At 44.5% G+C, this 20108-nt stretch overlaps 1 long non-coding RNA gene across 1 annotated transcript in view; it reads left to right on the top strand.

Moving 5' to 3' along the window:
* LOC131410581 (uncharacterized) overlaps nt 1–20108 on the top strand; it is a 189955-nt gene that overhangs the window by 10694 nt on the left and 159153 nt on the right. The window lies entirely within an intron of this gene.

Below are 20108 nucleotides of genomic sequence, written 5' to 3'. Positions count from 1 at the left end.
ACATTAGCATTTTGTGGATTAGAAAATTTATGAACACTTCATAACTTCTAGAAATATGTTACTTTATAGTACAATCTTTTAATAAAACACATGTTTACCAATAGACCCAAAACACCTTTTAGTTTTCCTGTAATGAAAAGCCAAATGTAGACAAACGTAAGTTTAGCAATCAATGTCTAATATCTTATCTTATTTGGAAATGATCTACTCAACTGAATTTTTATCATAAAATTTAGCAAAACTCTAAAGTTTTAAGTCACCAAAAAGAGTTTGGAAGCTGTAACCACCATAACACATAATTATTGTTTAAAGTTCATCCAACATTTATTTTTTTCACAACTATTTAGTTGTTTCCAATAATTATTTAGATTGCCTATAAGACTTCATAAGACATCAGATAAAATTAGCCATCATTTAAATTACTATTTTTGTTAACCAGTTCTGTAATAGAAATAACATCAGTTTTTTCCTACAAAATTTCATGTAAATTTCATCACCTCTTATACCTTTAAACATAGTTATCATTAAAATTTTTATCAATAGGTTTTGGTCTTCTAATTTTGGACCAGGGAAGCATTCCCAGTCAGACATTTTAAAACATACTCAGGCAAATTTGATGTAACCTCTATATAAAATTAGCTCAAACATGCCAACCTTTATAATCTTATCAACACTTAGGCTTTTACATGTTCTCAATTCAATTGTAACCTGAGTCAAGGTCTTAAGGCTAGTCAAATTTTTCCCTTTCTTTTTTGGGCCTTTTTTCTTAGGTACCAATTAAACAATTAATTATGTGAGAGCTCTCAAAAAAAATTTTTTTTTTTCCCCAATTTAGAAGTTTTCCCAATTCAAAGGATCCGTCGTCTCCCATTGACGAGTAGGATCTTCACTTGTATATTTATTCCAATAGTGACTCGAACCAATAAGCCTGTTTAAGGAAAGACCCGGAGGTAACTTTCCACGCTTAGAATAAATCTACCATGGACGCAAGAGGCGTCCCTGGTGAGGGCGCAGATGATGTAGCCCCCATGATCCACAGAATTCACTCCCAAAGATAGTCAGAGAAAGTAAAGAACTTCGTTGCACAGGCGGTAAGTATGGTGTCTCCGGTCTCCAACAATAGCGTGGGACGCCTCCAGTCACAGACCCGGTAATCTGTGACACCGGGCAGGCGATAATGGAATGGGATTTTTCCAGCACTAACAAGCAACAAAGGTTAAGATGACAAAAGCCCTTATGGACTGGGACCTTTATGACAAACTCCCCAAAGAGCTTGGCAAAGCCGGACAGAGACAGTTCGGAACCCCAGTCTACTCGACTGGCCACCAAGGCGCACCCCGGTAAATGCACCTTCCGTGTGGTGGAGACCAAGGAGAATATTCTCACTGGTCACAAAGCCAAGTTTTCTCAGGACACAGAACATGACAGAAGGAAAAACCTCATCCGGTTTTTTTTTTTTTTCTTATGTGCATAATGACAGCTTTACTCACGCCTTAGGTCTCTTGGAGCCAGAATAATACCTGGGGGGGGAGGTGCTGTGGGGTTGGGGACTGTGTGCTTTACAGAGTACCTCGTCGTTGCACGGACATTTTCTTGCAGTTGGCGGGGGACCTGTGTCATCTACCCCGTTCCGTGACCCAACTTATCCTGTCACGGGAGTCTTCTGAAAGTGGCGAGCGCCCTAATGGCTCTTAACTGCTCGACCCACGCCCACTTAAATTTGCAGCCTTTTTGGCTTCCAAGATGTCCTCGGCAATGGCCTTCACTTCATGTGCATAATAACCCACAGCAACGTTTGTAGACGTCGGTCTGGTGAGACCCGCAAACTCACCAGTCTGTGGGGCCGGCCCGGACAGCAGGCTTATAGGGCCTATGCCTGTGTCCTACCCTATGGTATTTCCTTCTTATGACAAAAGACACAGACAAAAGAAAAAAACAGACTATCTCTGGGAGGAAAAGGGATCAAGATCAAAACCAAGAGTACTCTACCAAATTTAAACCAAGAGTCACTGAAAGCCCAAGAAACTAGTTTCCGAAATATTTTCTCCTGCCAATCTAAATTTAGAAAGAGAAAAAAATCTCACCATTTCCTTCCGCCAGACTCCGCAGATAGAGATTCCGGGAGGCTGACGTGGTAAGAAGTCTTACCTTTTGCCGGCTTTCATCAGGCGTTCCCGGATCTCATCATCTGCAGTAGTCCAGGGAGAAGGCAGGTCTTCCAGCCAGAGAAGGCAACTTGCCAGCCAGTGTGGCTCCTGGCGACTACGCCAAAACTGTCGGGGGAAGAGGGAGACTCTCCCTCTGCCATTTCCCTTAAGGTTCTTCTGGCTGGCCAAATAATCAACAAGACAGGTTAGCAAGAGAAAACAATACCAAGTTTAATAACATGTATACATGGGAGAAAGCAGGGACACTGCGTTTCTCAACACAATAACAGAAATTCTCGTCTTAAATACCATGTTCAGCCAATGACAAAGGAGGATGTTGGGGGTGGGGGGAGTCAGTTACAGGAGATTATCACTAAAACACTGTAAACAAGAGTAAGGTTTATTATGCAGCCCCAAGTCCTCACCTTCCACATTGATAAATCTCTAGAAATGAGCTCATCCCCCTCTCTTCTCAAAACTGAGAGGGAGATATCTTTACAAATGGAAATTTCCCTTATAAATGTAAATGATTGTCTGGCAACTCCTCGCAGAGGCAGGGTCATCTAGAGACTGTGGCCAGAGGGAGAGAACTTCTGATAAGAGGGGCTTGTTGGTGCCTTTCTTATTGTAACATTTACCCTACGTTATCTTTACAGCCATCATGATAGATCTATTCCAGGAAGGAGCCACCATGTCAAATTCTTTAGGCAGTTAGTGGGGGAGGTCAAATGTCCCTAGAGAAAACAACCAAGGTAAAGAGATAGATTTCAGGGTGGCCAAATCTTGATCTCCCACACTTATCATATACATGAATGACTTTGGGCGAAATAGACCTGAACTTGACAAGATGGACTCATTAGTATGGTGAACTTGTTTTGAAATGTTAAAATGGGAGAGGATATATTAACTTTACCTGAGGGTGACCCGAGTCAATATGCTTGTAGCTCTTTCTGAGCTACAATCTTGATTAAAAAGCTGGTCATGGGTCTGGCCCCATGGCTTAGCGGTCAAGTGCACTCGCTCCGATACTGTCAGCCCGAGGTCAGATCCCGGGCACGCACCGAGGCACCGCTTGTTCGGCCATGCTGAGGCCGCATCCCGCATGCAGCAACTAGAAGGATGTGCAACTATGACATAAAACTATCTACTGGGGCTTTGGGGAAAAAAAAATAAAGTAGGAGGCTTGGCAATAGATGTTAGCTCACAGCCGGTCATCCTCAGCAAAAAGAGGAGGATTAGCACGGATGTTAGCTCAAGACTGATCTTCATCACACACACACAAAAAAGCTGGTCATAGACATACTAAGCAATTTGGACCATTTTAGGTATCAACATATTAAGATATCCTATTTCTCTGATAGTTTCTGATTTCAGGGTGTCTGGGAAAAACAGTTTCTCAACATAGGTACTTTGGAATATAATGTTTGATTGTTGACTTATTGAATCATAGAATTTTTGAGTTGGAAATAATTTTAGTGGTTGTAGAGCCTAACCTCTTCAATTTCCAGGAAATGGAAAGTGAGGTTTCTCGAGTTAAGTCGTCCATAGTCTGACTGCTACTTAGTGGCAGAGTTAGAACTAAATGCTCAGATGCTTGTCTCCAGATTCCTAGTACAGTGCTCTCTGTGCTACGTACTATTAAGGAGACAAACTAATGAGTTGCCTTCTCAGATCATATGTGTAGCCAGCAGGGTTGATTCTTTCCCATGTGCACTTTTTTCTTTCTTTTTTAAATAACTACTAACCACAATTAATTCATTCCCCTACCATGTTTTTGTTTTTTTTTAAATTTTTTTTTTGTGAGGAAGACCAGCCCTGAGCTAACATCTACCAATCCTCCTCTTTTTGCTTGAGGAACCTGGCCCTGGGCTGACATCCGTGCCCATATTCCTCCACTTTATATGGGACACTGCCACAGCATGGCCTGACAAGAGGTGTGTCGGTGCACGCCCGGGATCAGAACCAGTGAACCCCAGATCCGAACCAGTGAACCCCAGGCCGCCGCAGCAGAGCACATGCACCGGAGCATGTGCACCTAACCGCTTGCGCCACTGGGCCGGCTCCTCCCCTACCATGTTTAATGACTATCTTTATATTTGTCTCCTCGAGCACACGTGTAGACTCCCTAGAATAGACACCTGCCTGTGAGTAGATTGCTGGGACAAAGGCTGATGTGCATCTGCAACTTGAGGAGCTGCAGCCAAATCATCCTCTGAAGTTTTAGCAATTTACATTCCCACCAACAGTGTCTGAGTCATCCTTGCCCTGGGAATTGTCAGATTGGCATTGTCAGATTTTTAAAGTTTTGCCACTCTCATAGGTGAGAAATGATGTATTTGTTTTCCTCTTGTTACAACTGTTTTGACAAATGCATAGAGCTGTGTCACTACCAAAATCAAGATACAGAACAGTTCCAGCACCCAGAACTCCCTTCAGCTGCTCTTTTGTAGTCAACTCCTCCCCCACCCTTAACCCCTGGTGACTAATGATCTGTTGTCTTTCCCTATGGTTTGTCTTTTCTAGAATATCTTATAAATGGAATCCTACAGTATTTGGCCTTTTGAGTCTGAATTCTTTCATTTAGCACAATACATTGATTTGAGTGTTCATCCATGTTGTTGTCTGTATCAACAGTTCCTTCTGTTTTATTGCTGAATGTAGTATCTATTGTGTGAATGTACCACAGTTTATCCATCCACCAGTTGAAGGACATTTGAGTTATTTTCAGTTTTGTCTTTTTCGACTATGAACAAAGCTGCTATAAATCTTTACAAACAAGTTTTTGTGTGAACATAAGTCTTCTTGTCTTGGGTAAGCACCTAGAAGTAGAATTGCTGGGTCACATGGTATCTGTATGTTTAACTTTATTTTAAAAACTTTATTGTGTAGCAAAGTCATGGCCCACAAAGATGTCCTAATCCCTGGAACCTGGGAATATATTAGTTTACTTGGCAAAGGTGAATTAAATTTGCAGATGGAAGTAAGGTTGCTAATCAACTGACTTTAAAATAGGGCGATTATCCTGGATTATCCAGGTGGGTCCAGTGAATCACAAAGACCCTTAAAGGGAGAGAGAAACAGTAGAGTAGAAAAAGATGCAACAAGGGAAGCAGGGCCAGAGAGATGCAGAGTTCTTGGTCTTGAGGGTGGCAGAGGGGGCCCACAGTCTAAGGAATGTAGTGGTCTCTAGAAGCTTGAAAAGGCTAGGAAATGGATTAACCTTTAGAGTCCCCCCAAAAGAACCTAGCTCTGCCAACGCCTTGCTTTTAGCCCAAGGAGACCCGTGTCAGACTGCTAACCTACAGAACTGTAAAACAATAAATCTGAGTTGTTTTAAGCCATGATATTTGTGGTAATTTGTTACAGCACCATAACAAACTCCACTTTAAAACTGTTTTCCGGGGGCCGGCCCCATTGCTTAGCGGTTAAGTGTGTCCGCTCTACTACTGGCGACCCGGGTTCGGATCCCACACGTGCACCGGTGCACTGCTTCTCCGGCCATGCTGAGGCCACGTCCCACATACAGCAACTATAAAGATGTGCAACTATGACATACAACTATCTACTGGGGCTTTGGGGGAAAAAAAGGAGGAGGATTGGCATGGATGTTAGCTCAGGGTTGATCTTCCTCACAAAAAAATAAATAAAACTGTTTTCCAAAGAGGCTGAACCACTTTCGTGTTCCCACCAGCAATATAGGAGTGTTCCAGTTACTTTCCATCCTCATTAACACTTGGTATGTTCATCCCCTTTAATTCTAGTCATTCCAATAGATACATAGCAGTATCTCAATGTGGTTTTTATGTGCATTTTTCTCACGATTAATGACGTTGAGCATCTTTTCCTGTGCTTATTTGTCATCTGTGTATCTCCTTTGGTGAAGTGTCCAAATCTGTGCCCATTTTAAACTTGGATTTTCTTATTGCCGAGTTTTGAGAGTTCTTTATAGTCCTGTCAGATATGTGATTTGCAAAGGTCTTCTCCCAGTCTGTGGCTTGCCTTCTCCATCCTCTCACCAGTGTCTTTGGAAGGTCTGTGTAACGTAACTCGAGAGGCTCCACGTGACCTTATTGTCCATTGAGAAACAGAGTGAGATTGGAGCACCTGAGTCCAATCAGACGTTGATCAGAGTTGGGGCTGGGTCTCACTTTTAGTAAACCCAGCCCTTCCGCTTTCCCCAGTTCCTGTTTGCTGTGCGCCCCTCCCCCTCACATGGGTCTGGTTCTAAGTCTGGTAGATCTGTCTCTTCAGATTTGGGACACCACAGAAAATTCAGCTACACCCCTCAGACATCTCAGCGCAGCTCTCCAGCCTCCTACCTTACATCGCTTCACAATATGGCAAATTCCCTGAAGGTCAGACTAGCAGTATGTTGGACTTAGGCCACTTCCACCACTTCTGGAGGTTTCACTTTGTTTTGTGGAAACTTTTGGCCTAGTTCCCCAGATTCCTGTGTGGCACCAAAACTTAGTACAGGTGCTGTGAGAAAGAGCAGTTGTGTGTTTGCAAGCCCTCAGGTTTCCTCTGCCACACCAGTCCTGCTGAATCACTACAAGTTTGGCTAGTTTCTCTTTTCCCTAGCCGAGGCTCTGACTGAGCAAGCCAGATCCTCGGCAACCAGCTAGAATCAGAAAACGCCTCCAGGGGAAAGAAAGATAAAAATCCTTGCTCACATAAAAGACTTTTTCTTCTTTCTGGAATTTTAGTTGGTTGGTTCTGAAGTTCTCTGATGCTCTAAAAATATATCTATAATTTATCTGGCTTTGTCCAGTTTTGCAGCAAGAATGCTTTCCTGTCCTAGTCTCCTCTAAAACAGAAGTTCCCTTGTCATTAGTTTTTAACTGCATCAGTTATACATTGTCAATATTATTATTGTTTCATAAAGTCATGCTTTCAATGATTTATTCAGATGTTTACCCTTTTTTATCCTCAGGATCCATTTTTACCTCTTAGCATTTCTTCTTCTATCAATTTCTTTCTCCTTAAAGTACATTCTTTTGTACTTTTTAAGTTTTTTCCTTGAGGAAGATTAGCCCTGGGCTAACATCTGTGCCAGTCTTCCTCTGTTTTGTATGTGGGTCACCACCATGGCATGGCTGATGAGTGGTGTAGATCCACACCTGGGATCCAAACCCATGAACCCAGGCCTTGGAAGCGGAGTGTGCTGAACTTAAACCACTACACCAGGTGGCTGGCCCCCTTAAAGTACATCCTTTAGAAGTTCCTTGAACATCTGTTCATGGTAATACTCTTAGTAAATGTTTGCATAAAAATATTTTTAAGTCACCTTAGTTCTTGAAATATGGTTTGATTGGATATACACTGAAAGTTATTTTCTCTCTGTACCTTGAAGATTTAATCCAACTCTCTCTTGCCTTCCATTGTTAAGAAATGTATCATAGGTTTAAATGTAAGTCTCCATAAGTGTTCTGTTCCTCTGTGGGGCTTTGAATATCTTCTTTGCTTTCCCTGGATGGATCTGGCTCTAGATTTTTTTTTTTTTAATTGTGCTTGAGATGTATTCAGCTGCCTGAATCTAGAGTAGAAGTCTTTTATCAAATCTGTAAATTTCTGTTATTATGTCTGAATATTCCTTTAAATCTTATATGTATATTTATATTATTTAATTCAAATATATATAAACATACACATTCATTATATATTCATTAAATATATATTTATATTATTTAATTCAATATATTATATTATTCAATATAGTGATTTGTATTATTCAAAAAATATACATATATTATTTATATATATAGTTTCCTCTACTTGACCAAACTCAAGTCAGGCTCCTTTAAGCCCTATTCTTGTCTAGGCCTCGATCTTGGCCTATAATAACTACAGCCTCTCAGCACAAATGATTTCACTCCCCCACACACACTTTATAAGACTTAAACACTGACATAGATTCTAACAGCTCAAATCCACATCCCTAGGATGACCCTTGCCCCCTTAAAGTGCCTGCCTGAGAAAGCTCAAGTCAGCCAAAAGAATTGACTATTCTGGCCAACACTCGATCATTGGCCCCTGACATTCTTTTCTTAGAGAATTTACCCAAAAGTGCTTACAACTGTGAATCTTTCCTCTGTCCTTTTGAGTTGTATGTGTGTCTCCTATAACTCAGGAGTGCATTTCTCAAGGTCCCGAGAGCCATTCCTTGAGAAGGGCAGGGTGTCTGTCTCCCAGACTCTGTGAGAGGAGAGAAGTGAAACTTGGTCATTTCCAACTAGCAGACACAACTGGCCAGATCACAGTGCACTGACAAACATTCTGTAACTTTTCCCTCCCTGACTCTACTGAGCCCCTGCTCACCCCTCTGCCTGCTCCATCATTCTCCCTTTCAAATGCACAGTCACCTCTGTACAAATCAAATTGAGTTCAGTTCATCCTGTTCCCTCTTCCCTATTGCAGTGGTATATGCCTGATTAAAATCTGTCCTGACCACTTTCACTAGAGTCTCGCTTTGTGTATACTCTACATTTAACACACATACAGATAATCTCAGGCATATGCATAGATACGCATATACAAACCTAACCATGGGTCCTCCAGGACCAGTTCAAGTGACCCCATCTTATCAACAGAGTAGTTAAGAGTTTTCTTTCAGGAACTGAGAACCCTCGTCCAGTTCAGACCAGTTGGGACCACCAACTCATTAACTGGGAGTTCACAAATGCTTTATATGTGACCTTTTTGACATCAAGGAGATAAAAACTCCATTCTCCGATCATGGTAACACTGCCAATTTGTGAACACACACAACCGATGAAGAGCCATGCAGCTTGACTTTGCTTGCACAGATCATCAATTCCCTCACTTCTCCTTACTTCCAATCATGTACCTCCACATGTCAGACCACCGTGCCCTTCATCTCATAAATTGTGCCCCAAGACCTGGATCAGGGAGACAGATCTGAGACAGACACATGCCCCCTGTCTCCTTGCAGATCAATCTCACAAAATAAAGCTACACTTCATTTCCCAAAAGCTGATGCCAGAATAATTGGCTTTTTTAATGTGCATCGGGCAAGAGAACCCCAATATTGTGCAGTAACATCAATACATATATATACCCTTACTGGTTGTTTTATCTTTTCTATTTTCTTTCCTGAGGAGGATTCACCCTGAGCTAACATCTGTTGCCAATCTTCTTCTTTTTGCTGAGGAAGATTCACCCTGAGCTAACATCTGTGCCAGCCTTTCTCTACTTTGTATGTGGGTGGCCACCACAGCCTGGTCACGGATGAGTGGTGTAGGTCCACGCCCAGGAACTGCACCTGGACCATTGAAGTGGAGTTCTCTGAACTTAACCACTAGGCCATGGGACTGGCCCATCTCTAATTGTTTTGAATATGTTACTAGATATGCAATTGACGTTTCACTATGATCTCTAGATTTCCCTCCTGCTCCTTTAGTCCCTCACTTCAGTGTATGTGTTTCTTTCTCCATCTTTCATGGAATTCCTCAAGTATCAAGTGGTCCTTTGCTACCTGTTCATATTTCTGTGATGGGAAGAAAACAGCTGAGTAGGATCTCTGTGGGCCTGATGGGACCTGTGAATGTCTGGACTCAATGTTTCTTCAGGGGTGTTGAGTGTTGAACTAGTAACAGGCAAACATTGTTGGTGCCCACACTGATCTCTAACAACATACTTATTCCACACATTGCCACAATGACAGACATCCTCTGAACACGTGGAAATGCTGACAACACACACCCACACCCACATACACACTATTTGCAAATGACGAGCAGCATTCAGACTAAACTACGCATGATAATGCACACTGATACTCAGAACATACACACTCACACACATACAGACCACACACTGTCTCAGAGCCCACAGTGACTTGAACTCTCTAAACACACACACGTCAACAAAGCACACCTTCACATAGATGCCATAATAGCCATGCACCCTGTGACCATACAGAATTGCTGAACACACACACATCCACACAACAAGGAACGTGGTCGTGCATGAGTGGGCTTGATCAGGAGTTTTTTCACACCTCAGCATCAACATGGACACCCCGGGGCAAGAGGGAGAGGCAGAAGGCACAGGGAAAAAATGTGGGGAGCAGTCAGGAGGCACTTGCATAAAGCAAATATGATACCTGCAAAGCTGGTTGCTAAATGACATACGACTCAAGGGTATGAGGACCCAAGAGAATCTGAAATGGTACAAAGGAGGTGACTGATACAAAGCCATCACAAGATATTTAAATGTAAAGAACAGTGATATTTTAAGAGGCACTGAAGAGGGGCCGGCCCCGTGGCTTGGCGGTTGAGTGCGCGCGCTCCGCTGCTGGCGGCCCGGGTTCGGATCCCGGGCGCGCGCGAGGCACTGCTTCTCCGGCCATGCGGAGGCCGTGTCCCACATACAGCAACTAGAAGGATGTGCAGCTATGACATACAGCTATCTACTGGGGCTTTGGGGGGAAAATAAATAAAATCTAAAAAAAAAAAAAAAAAGGCACTGAAGAGAGTGCAGCAAAGCTTAGATATAATTCTAAACAATGAATGACATGGAATTCTGGCCAAAGAACAGCCAATATTGCTGTTAAAATTCCTATTTAAATGTTTCTTATAAAATTATAGAAATGCACCTTGAAAAATGACAAATATTCATTGGTTTAAAATATTTAAAACATTTCAGGATAAAATGACTGCAGTTTCCACTTTTATTGAGTATCTTTTCCTGGACAGCTATAAAAGCTGAACAAAGCACACAGAACGGCTGTTTGAAGAGTTGTAGAAAATCCTGTGCAGACAGGACTTGAGGGTCTATAATCTCTGAGACGAGGGAAGCACAAGATTGTGAGCACCAACTCCATGTGGCTTCTTCCCTAAGGCATTTGCTATTTCAACAGTGAGAGAAGAGACTCTGAGCAGAAAGAGCAGGAAAAATGAACTGAAATTTGGTTCCAGCCAAGTCCAGTAACTTCTTTTTTTTTTTTTAAGATTTTATTTATTTATTTATTTTCCCCCCAAAGCCCCAGTAGATAGTTGTATGTCATAGCTGTACATCTTTCTAGTTGCTCTATGTAGGTCGAGGCCTCAGCATGGACGGAGAAGCAGTGCGTCGGTTCCCCTCCCGGATCCGAACCCAGGCCTCCAGCAGCGGAGTGTGCACACTTAACCGCTAAGTCACAGGGCTGTCCCTAATTCCAGTAACTTCTGCTTCAAGTCAGATGTGGTAAAGGCAGAGCAACAATTAAACATTGATTTAATAAATACTGTATGTTTGAAAAAACACCAAAGGGATGTGGAAGCAAACAGGACTAGATGAAATAAAATTTCAAAAAGGAAAGAGCCTTTTTAGGTGAGATTGCCACACAGGCTCTCACCCAGGGGAATTTGCTTAATCGGGACTCTGATAATCAGACCTGTCTTACCAGAAGACAATTGTAAGTACAGTCTATCATAATTGATCTATGTTAGCTTTCAAATATTACAAGTTTTGTTTGGCTGTTAATTTTTACTGCCTCCACTAGGAGACTCTATGAAAGGAAAGACATTGTATCATTTGCCACGTGATCTCCAGAACATTCTTCAGTTTGGGCTGTATGAATTCTATAAATATTTGTTAATTGTTGGTTTCATGAATGCTATGGACTGAATGTCTATGTAACCCAATTTCATATGTTCAAATCCTAATCCCCGATGTGAAGGTATTTGGAAGTGGGGCCTTTGGGATTTAATTAGCTTAGATGAGGCCATGAGTGTGAAGCCCCCGTGATGGGATTAGTGCCCTTACAAGGAGATGGAGGGCTGGAACTCTCTCTGCCAGATGAGGGTAGAGCAAGCTGCTGTCCTTCTGCAAAACAGGAAGAGAGCTGTCACCAAAAGCAAATCAGCTTGAACCTAGATCTTGAACATCCCAGTCTTCAGAACTGTGAGGAATGCACTTCTGTTGTTAAGAGTGTCCAGTCTAGGGATGACACAGTGGTGCAGTGGCTAAGTGTGGGTGCTCCGCTTCGGTGGCCCCAGCGTTCACAGGTTCAGATCCCAGTCACGCACCAATGTACTTCTTCTCAAACCATGCTGTGCCGGCATCCCATATAAAAAGTAGAGGAAGGTGGGCACAGACGTTAGCCCAGGGCCAATCTTCCTCAGCAAAAAAGAGGAGGATTGGCATCAGATGTTAGCTCAGGGCTGATCTTCCTCACGCACACACACACACAAAACCCAAAAATGCCCAGTCTAGGGGCCTGCCGCATAGCCTAGTGTTTAAGTTCAATGAGCTCCTCTTCGGTGGCCTGGGTTCGGTTCCTGGACACAGACCTATAACACTCATCAGCAGCCATGCTGTGGGCATGACCCACATACAAAATAGAGGAAGACTGGCACGGATGTTAGCTCATGGTGAATCTTCCTCAGAAAAATATAAATAAATAAAGTACCCAGTCTATGATATTTTTGTTACAGCATCCCATACAGACTAGGACACTGAGTGTGTGAATAAGTTCATTTAGATTGACGATCCTTCTTCTACATGACACGTTATTGCCAATGAGTCCTAAATTGGTGTGAGTCAAATTTCCCTTAAGGATCATAAAGATGTTAAGGCCCTTCTCCCTAGTTATGCACATATTGATACACATGAAAACATGCATCAAGTGCTTTATTGCCCCCTTGTCTCACACCTGATCCCATTGGCCTTCAGTGAACCTCAGTGTTACAGTCAGTGTATTCCCCAAAGGGCAATAAAGGAAAGTCCCTGGACTGAAAAGGAGTCGGTATCAATCGTGCAGCTCCTGCCCTCTGCCCAGCCAGCTCCAGGGCAGGGTCAATTTACAAGATGGGCTTTCCTCCAGGCAGCTCTGTGTTTCTCCCAGCCTGTTCTCATTTAGGATGATCTCACCAAGAGCAATGAGTGGAAATTGGGAGGGAAGAGCTACAGAAGGCGTCTCCCAGGGGAAATTCTTTGTGGCTAGAATATGGACACCTGGCTGCTCTAAGGTGTCCTGAAAATGGAACCCTTCTCACGTCTGTAATATCCTTCCATGTCCTCTTTCCCTACCATCTCTCTGTTCTTGGTGGAAAAATTCCCTTGGCAATGACAATAAAAGAATGAAAGTAGGGAATGGCCCATTTCCAGTCTCGGAATTCTGTGAAATTTTACTGCCTATCCCCAGTCTCCCAGGACTGACACTCTTTTTATTTTTTTAAGATTAGATTACATTTTAATCTCCTTTAATCATAGTTTTCTCTCATTCTTGTTATGTATATACATGTTCTAATACATAATATTGAAAACATTATTTTTGGCCCTACAATTTCCAGATTCACTCATAGTTATTTTCTGATGGATGCATGCCTTTGTAATTATGTTTATAACTCCATTAACTATAGAAATTGACTAAATGATGAGTAGTAATGTACTAATACAGGAAAATGGCCCATTTTTATTCAACATAAAATTTCATGTTTTCATCAAGACAAATACATGAATACTTAATTGTTCAGCAAAAACTCTTACTGTGTACATGTAAGCAATTATAATTCTAGTGGAGTTGGTTTACCTTGTCGATTATTCCTTGTTTCTGAATTGTGCATTCAGCATTTCCATGAACACTTTAGAATCCTGCATCTTTATCCTACCATTTTATTTTTTTATTTTAATTTTTTATTATAATTTTTATTTATTTTCCCCCAAAGCCCCAGTAGATAGTTGTATGTCATAGCTGCACATCCTTCTAGTTGCTGTATGTGGGACGCGGCCTCAGCATGGCTGGAGAAGCAGTGCGTCGGTGCGTGCCTGGGATTCGAACCCAGGCCACCAGCAGCTGAGCGCACCCACTTAACCACTCAGCGACGGGGCCGGCCCTATCCTACCATATTAAATACTAGCCATCGACAAAAGTCCACATTACTCGTTCAGTTGTGTGCTAGTGGATGCTTTGTAGGGTGTCTTCCCAGGTACGTTTTCACATGGTCATCAACAAAAGTCCACATTACTTGTTCAGTTGTGTGCTAATGGGTCCTTCGTAAGGTGTCTTCCCGGGTACGTTTTCCAATGTGAACTCCAGCTGATGGCCTTGTGACACTGATATAAATACTGGTGTCTCCACAGATCATGGGGCCAATGATGTGTGGTCCTTTACGGAGTCATATATAACCTAATACTTTTCATTCAATTAGTGTAAGGAATGCTATGGAAAGTAGATTGGTGACAATTAATAAAAGACGATTGATTATGAACATGCTATTAGGGAGAAAAAGTGAACCTCTGGGTATAAAGGTTTACTTTTTATGCAATTAATCAGCCACCCTAACAAACCCCGTTTATAGGCAGGTCTATATATATATATATATATATATATATATATATATATATATATATATATTAGATTAAGATTATATCATCTATTAGTTTGAATGTGCTTTTGTAAAGTGTGCCTTGTTTCTCTTGCCCTTTCGTACTGGGAGAAATATGGAATAGCTAGAAACTTACCGGGTTACTCTGATCTGAACTCAGATCGCGTAGGGCTTGAATCATTCAATAAATGAGTGATTAATGGCGGCTACACTACTGGGATCTCCTGATCCAACATCGCAATCATGCACCCTATTGTGGATATGGACTGTAGAATAGGACTGTGCTGTTATCCCAAGGCTAACTTGTTCTGTTGATCAATATTTTGGATCAATAAGTGACAAAATATTCTGACTAGCTGGTCTAGATTTTAATCACTCAGAGTTTTTCTTCTCTGAGGTCACCCCAACCAAAATTGTTAGTCCATTTAAGTTTTGTTATCCCTTCATTTGGCTTACCTTTTTTTTTTTTGAATTAATTACAGCTTCATAGGGTCTTCTCATCTTATTTTGTCATTCCTGCCTTTTCAGGGAAAGGTCAATTTCACTGATTAAAAGTAAGAGAGAGTAAAACCCTCAAGTCCGTTCATACAAGTCCTCATTTAGACAAAAAATGATGATGCTGTCTTTGCAGGGTCCAGTCACTGTGGCCTTTACACCGTGTCACTGGGCAAGCAGTGCCTGTAACACAAGAAATGCCAGAGGAGATGCTTTTGGTAAACAGGTGGGGGCTGTGTTTGCCGAGTTTCTTTTACTTTTTTAAATCTTTCCTTGAATACCTACCTGTGTTGGGTTAACAATTAATGTAATAAATAATTGTTGGGTTGAATTTATTTTATTGTTAACTTTCGGTGATTATCTGTTCTAAGATTGTGCAAGGAGAAATAATTCTTGTTCCTCATAGTAACAGTAGTACTTTTATGAATTAATAGATTAATGCAGCATTAGATTAGGAGTTAGTTTCTGTGATTGAAATTAAGAGAAGTATATTGTTGAACCTAAAAGCTTTCTTAATTGGTGGCTGAATTTAGGCCAACTAGAGTATTGTTTGTACTCCTTCTCTAAGGAAGGTTGTATCCTGTATCTAAAAGGCTGTATCTCTTTAGAGTTGGGTCTGGGGAAGGCAGGAGGCTGAACAAGTGTGGACCTGGCTCTGGCCCAGAGGGATGAGCAAGAGACACAGGGCACCTCCTGCCACACACAGCCGCAGCAGACATCACCCATCAGTCACGACATGCTTGGCTGCAGAGCCCAGAGAGCCCCCAGTCCTCGACAATATGCACTCCAAAGCCACTCCCGGGCAGAGCAGGGGACTGTGATGAACCCATTTGCCATCCCCGCTCCCTTAAGACGCGCTCCAGGCCTCCTCTCCCCACTTACTCCGCCAGCTCCTCACTGTCCTCGAGACTCAGGCCTTCAAGGTCCGCCAGCAGGCTACTCCAGCTCTTCTCCTTCCTTACCATCGCCTCCCCTCTCTGGTCCCACTCTAGTTCAAGGGCAAGTTACCTGTGGCTCCTGAGTGCTGCTCCTTGGCCTGGAAGGGCCCTTCCTTCACCCCATCCACCCTGTGCACGCCTACTTACCCTTCAAGACTCGACTGCAGTGATGCCTCCTCAGGAAGCCCTCCCTGACACTCCATCTCCCCAGGCCTGCTCTGGACCACCACTCTGCCTTCTGTCCATGTCTGTCACTGCATGGAACCTTGCTGGGCCCCGTTCTCTGGTCTTCACGTGTACCCCAGCCCCTCAGGTGGGAAGGAAATTCTTAGCCTCAGGGCAATGGAGCAGACTCCTGGACTGTGGTGACACTGCCCATCTCAGCAGAGGTCATTCTTTGGGCCTCTTCCAGCTGTGGCCCATTGCATCTCCGCTGGAGCCAGGACACAGGGAGGCTGGTTCTGGGCTCAGCAGATCACAGGGTCGGCCTGGGAAAAGGCACAGGGGGCCACACACAGAGACTCGGGACAAAAGTCCAAGTCGACGATACCCTTGCTAAGGGAAGCAGGGGCCAAAGGCAGCTGCACAGGCCGCAGGACGTGCTGGCGAGCTTTTCATCTGCTCAGAGAGTCCCAGGGCTGGATAGAAGGAACTCAGGAGGCCCATCTGAGGTGGAGGTCACCTCGGGGGCATGCAAGCAGAAGCTGAGGGTCCCAAACAAGTGGAATCTGAAGAGGTGACCCTCAAACTCCTTGCGGCTCTAACGTCTCTGAGTTGGAAGTCAGTCCCCTCAGTCACAGCCTCTAGCTGCCCCCTCACAGGGCTGTGCCTCTCAAACACCGCTCCCAAGGAGAGTGGAGGCTGAGGGTGAAGGCAAACTCCTACCCATGAGAACCGCTCTGATCACAGCCTCCTGCAAGGGGCTAAGAATGATGAGCAAGGGACAGACGGACTGACCCACACAACTTCCCCTCAGATGCTGAACATGCTTGTGATTCATGGGGCCAATCAGTATCTGTCCTCCTCCTCCACTCCTGTCTCCCCAAAAGGTCATGTCAGTGTTTACTATGACATCCACAGACACATCAAGGGCATCTGGGAAGAATCATGTGTACATCTGGAGAGAAGGGAACTGTGAAATCCAGTAATATCTGCATCCATGTGTGCAGATACCGACATCTACATACAGCTGTCACATTCCTCCAGCAGCCATGGAATACTCCACAATCATGTTGGCAGGTTTTGGCACATAGTAGCCAAACCAACTGGTGATGTCCCCAAGTGCCACCACTGCTGGGGCCTACCTTGATATTGGGGGGAGGCAGGGTGCCATGCCCCATTTCACAAAGTCTGGCTGGTGTCCAGGAGGGTCTCACAGCCTTCGACAATCATGCCCTCCATGGCTATGTTTTCCTGGATGCTCTCTGTCTCCTTTACTTCATTGTACATTATCCTGTCAGGACAGAAAATGTCAGAGACAGGCTGCCCCCATCTCTCAGGGAGAAGGGAATGCCAGGCCTCTGGCCAGACCTAGGAAGAAGGCCTGGCACCCAGCATTCTCAGGTGGAGCCTGTGGTCACAAATGGGGAGAGAACATTCATACTGAATGCCCACTCTGCTGGGCACTCTATGGGCATGATCTCACATCATCCTTCTGACAGCCCAAGGAGACAGGTGTTGGAAATGGAAATGGAGATTAATAGGTAGAAAGCAGGTCTGATTTAAAAGTCTGAACCACGTGGAACAGAGATGGCAAAACTGGAAGGACAGGAGGACAGGAAACAACCTTTCTTCATTACTCTGCCCCCCACACCACTACTGGCCTTATCTCCATCCATATAACTCCACCCACCCATCCTTCCTCAGGGCCTTTGCACTTACTGTCTCCACCCCTCCCCCAATGCACGTTATACAGTTGCTTCCTTAATGTTCAGGTCCTGGAATGGCTTAGTTTTGGAGCACCTGGCAATCCAGCTGGCTCAGGGAAAGTCTGACTCCAGTAGGCTCCAGCACATCTGGTGGGAGCAAGACACACCTTGCCCCTTAATCTGAGAATAAGGACAACTCTCCTATTTGTCCTATTATGACTGCCGCAACACCCCTCCTCCAGGAGGTGGCGCCATTTAACTGCTTTTTAAAAATAGCATTGGTGGTGGGGCTGGCCCCGTGGCTTAGCGGTTAAATGTGCACGCTCCGCTACTGGTGGCCCGGGTTTGGATCCCGGGCGTGCACTGACACGTCGCTTTTCCGGCCATGCTGAGGCCACGTCCCACTTACAGCAACTACAAGGATGTGCAACTATGACATACAACTATCTACTGGGGTTTTGGGGAAAAAAAGGAGGATTGGCAATAAATGTTATCTCAGAGCCTGTCTTCCTCAGCCAAAAAAAAAAAAAAAAAAAGGATTAGCGTGGATGTTAGCTCAGGGCTGATCTTCCTCACACAAAAAAAAATAGCATTGGTGGGAAAAGAGATCTGTGAGTTGCCAACTTTGCTAAGAGCCTTGGTGGGTTTTCAGGAGTCTTAGGAAGATAGTAATTTTGTGGGGAGGAGCATCTGGAGAAAGTACCCCACTTACTCCAAGAAAAGCACAAACCTCTTATTTGTCTGCTGATGCCTCAAATTCTACAACCACGACCAGATCACCAAGAGGGCTGCTTAATATGCATGGCTTCCAAAGTTCTCTAGTAGACACTGTCCAATTTAACACTCCCAGCAAAGAGAAATGACACTGGTGGAGCTGGATCAGTGATTAACGAACACAGCGATGAGCAAATTACTGGGCCCCTCTGACCATCAGTTTGCTCACCTGTAGAATGTCGGAGTGAGGATGGAAGAGAATGCATTTCACGTGCTGACCTCAGGCCCAGCACACGGCAGGTGCTTGAGTAAAGGTCTGTGACCACTGTTGCTAGTATCACTGGTTGCAAGGGTGTTATTATCCAACTATTATTACCCGTTGTTTTCTGGTTATCAGACTGTGGCATGGAGACGGGGTCGCTTCCTTAGGGGCCTCAGTCCCTCCTTCCCAGCAATGCTCTTCTCAGCAACCCAGGCCCTAGCCCTCTTCTGGAAGGGATCGGGCACAGGGAGGCACTTTTCAAGGATATGCTAGTTCCCTGGATAGGGATTCATTTTTTGAAGTTAGCAAAGATAAGCAGAACCATTTCTTTTGACGAGGGTGGGGATTTTGCTGAGGAGGGCTGTATTTGCTACAAACAAGCGGGCGATCCCAGAGTAGCAACACTAGTTTCACTGTTAGACAAGTGCCAGCTGCAGCTGCTCAGGACTCCTGCCAGCCCCGGCTGGGTTTTGTGCTGAGAGCCACACCGTCCACGCAACTGGGGAGGAGTTCCTTGGGCCGCAGCCTCCCGGGGGAACTGGAAGTGACCACCTGGGTTACATTGAGCCCAAGAGATGAGGTTCAGGAGAAAAAGTGGGACAAAGGCCAGAGGTAGGAAAGAGCCAGCCCCAGGGGAGGAGTGTTTCTGAGCACACCCAGGGAGGATAGGTTATCTGATGGCTTCCTGCCGGGCTGGGAGCCTTGCCCAGTCCCCCAAGGGAGGGAGAGAGGAGGATGAAAGGGCTGCTGTCAGGGCGATAGGAAAACCGCCTTCTGTGCCACTAGGGCTGTGCTCAGGCCAGGTGCAGGAGATCAGGTAGGACAAAGGATGAGTAGGCTTTGGGAAAGGGGATCAGTGTCTTGGGAAAAATGCCTTGGCACCCATGTGACTTCCTCGCTCCTGCCTGCACCGGGACAAGCCATCCCGCAGTGACGAGGAGCCTCATTGGAGCCCCAAGTCTTCTCCTTGGGGAAGTGTGCAGGATTTGGCTCCTTGGGGCACAAGAGGACTGGGGTCTCCACCCCACAATGGTTTTTGTTAGTCTGCAATCACGCTCTGATTACATCTGCTCCCTGAATGACCCTCCACTCCGGGGCCTGTGCCCTGCCCTGGTCCAGCCTGGTCCTCCCTCTGCCCACCTGGGAACCGTGTCCCTACTGGCTGCCTTTTGCTGGACTCAGGAAGCCATTTAGGGCACTGAGCAGGGCTGGAAACTGGACCCCACATGCTGCAGACTGACCTTTGCAGCTTCTGGCAGCCTATCACTGAGTACAAGGCTGCTCATCATCTCTTGGCCTCCATAACGTGCCGACCCCAGGGCTCAGCTCTTGGTGTGCATCTCGTTCCTGCC

The sequence above is a fragment of the Diceros bicornis genome, chromosome 10, assembly GCF_020826845.1.
Source record: "Diceros bicornis minor isolate mBicDic1 chromosome 10, mDicBic1.mat.cur, whole genome shotgun sequence".
NCBI lineage: Eukaryota > Metazoa > Chordata > Mammalia > Perissodactyla > Rhinocerotidae > Diceros > Diceros bicornis.
This window is presented reverse-complemented; position numbering and strand designations above follow the sequence as displayed.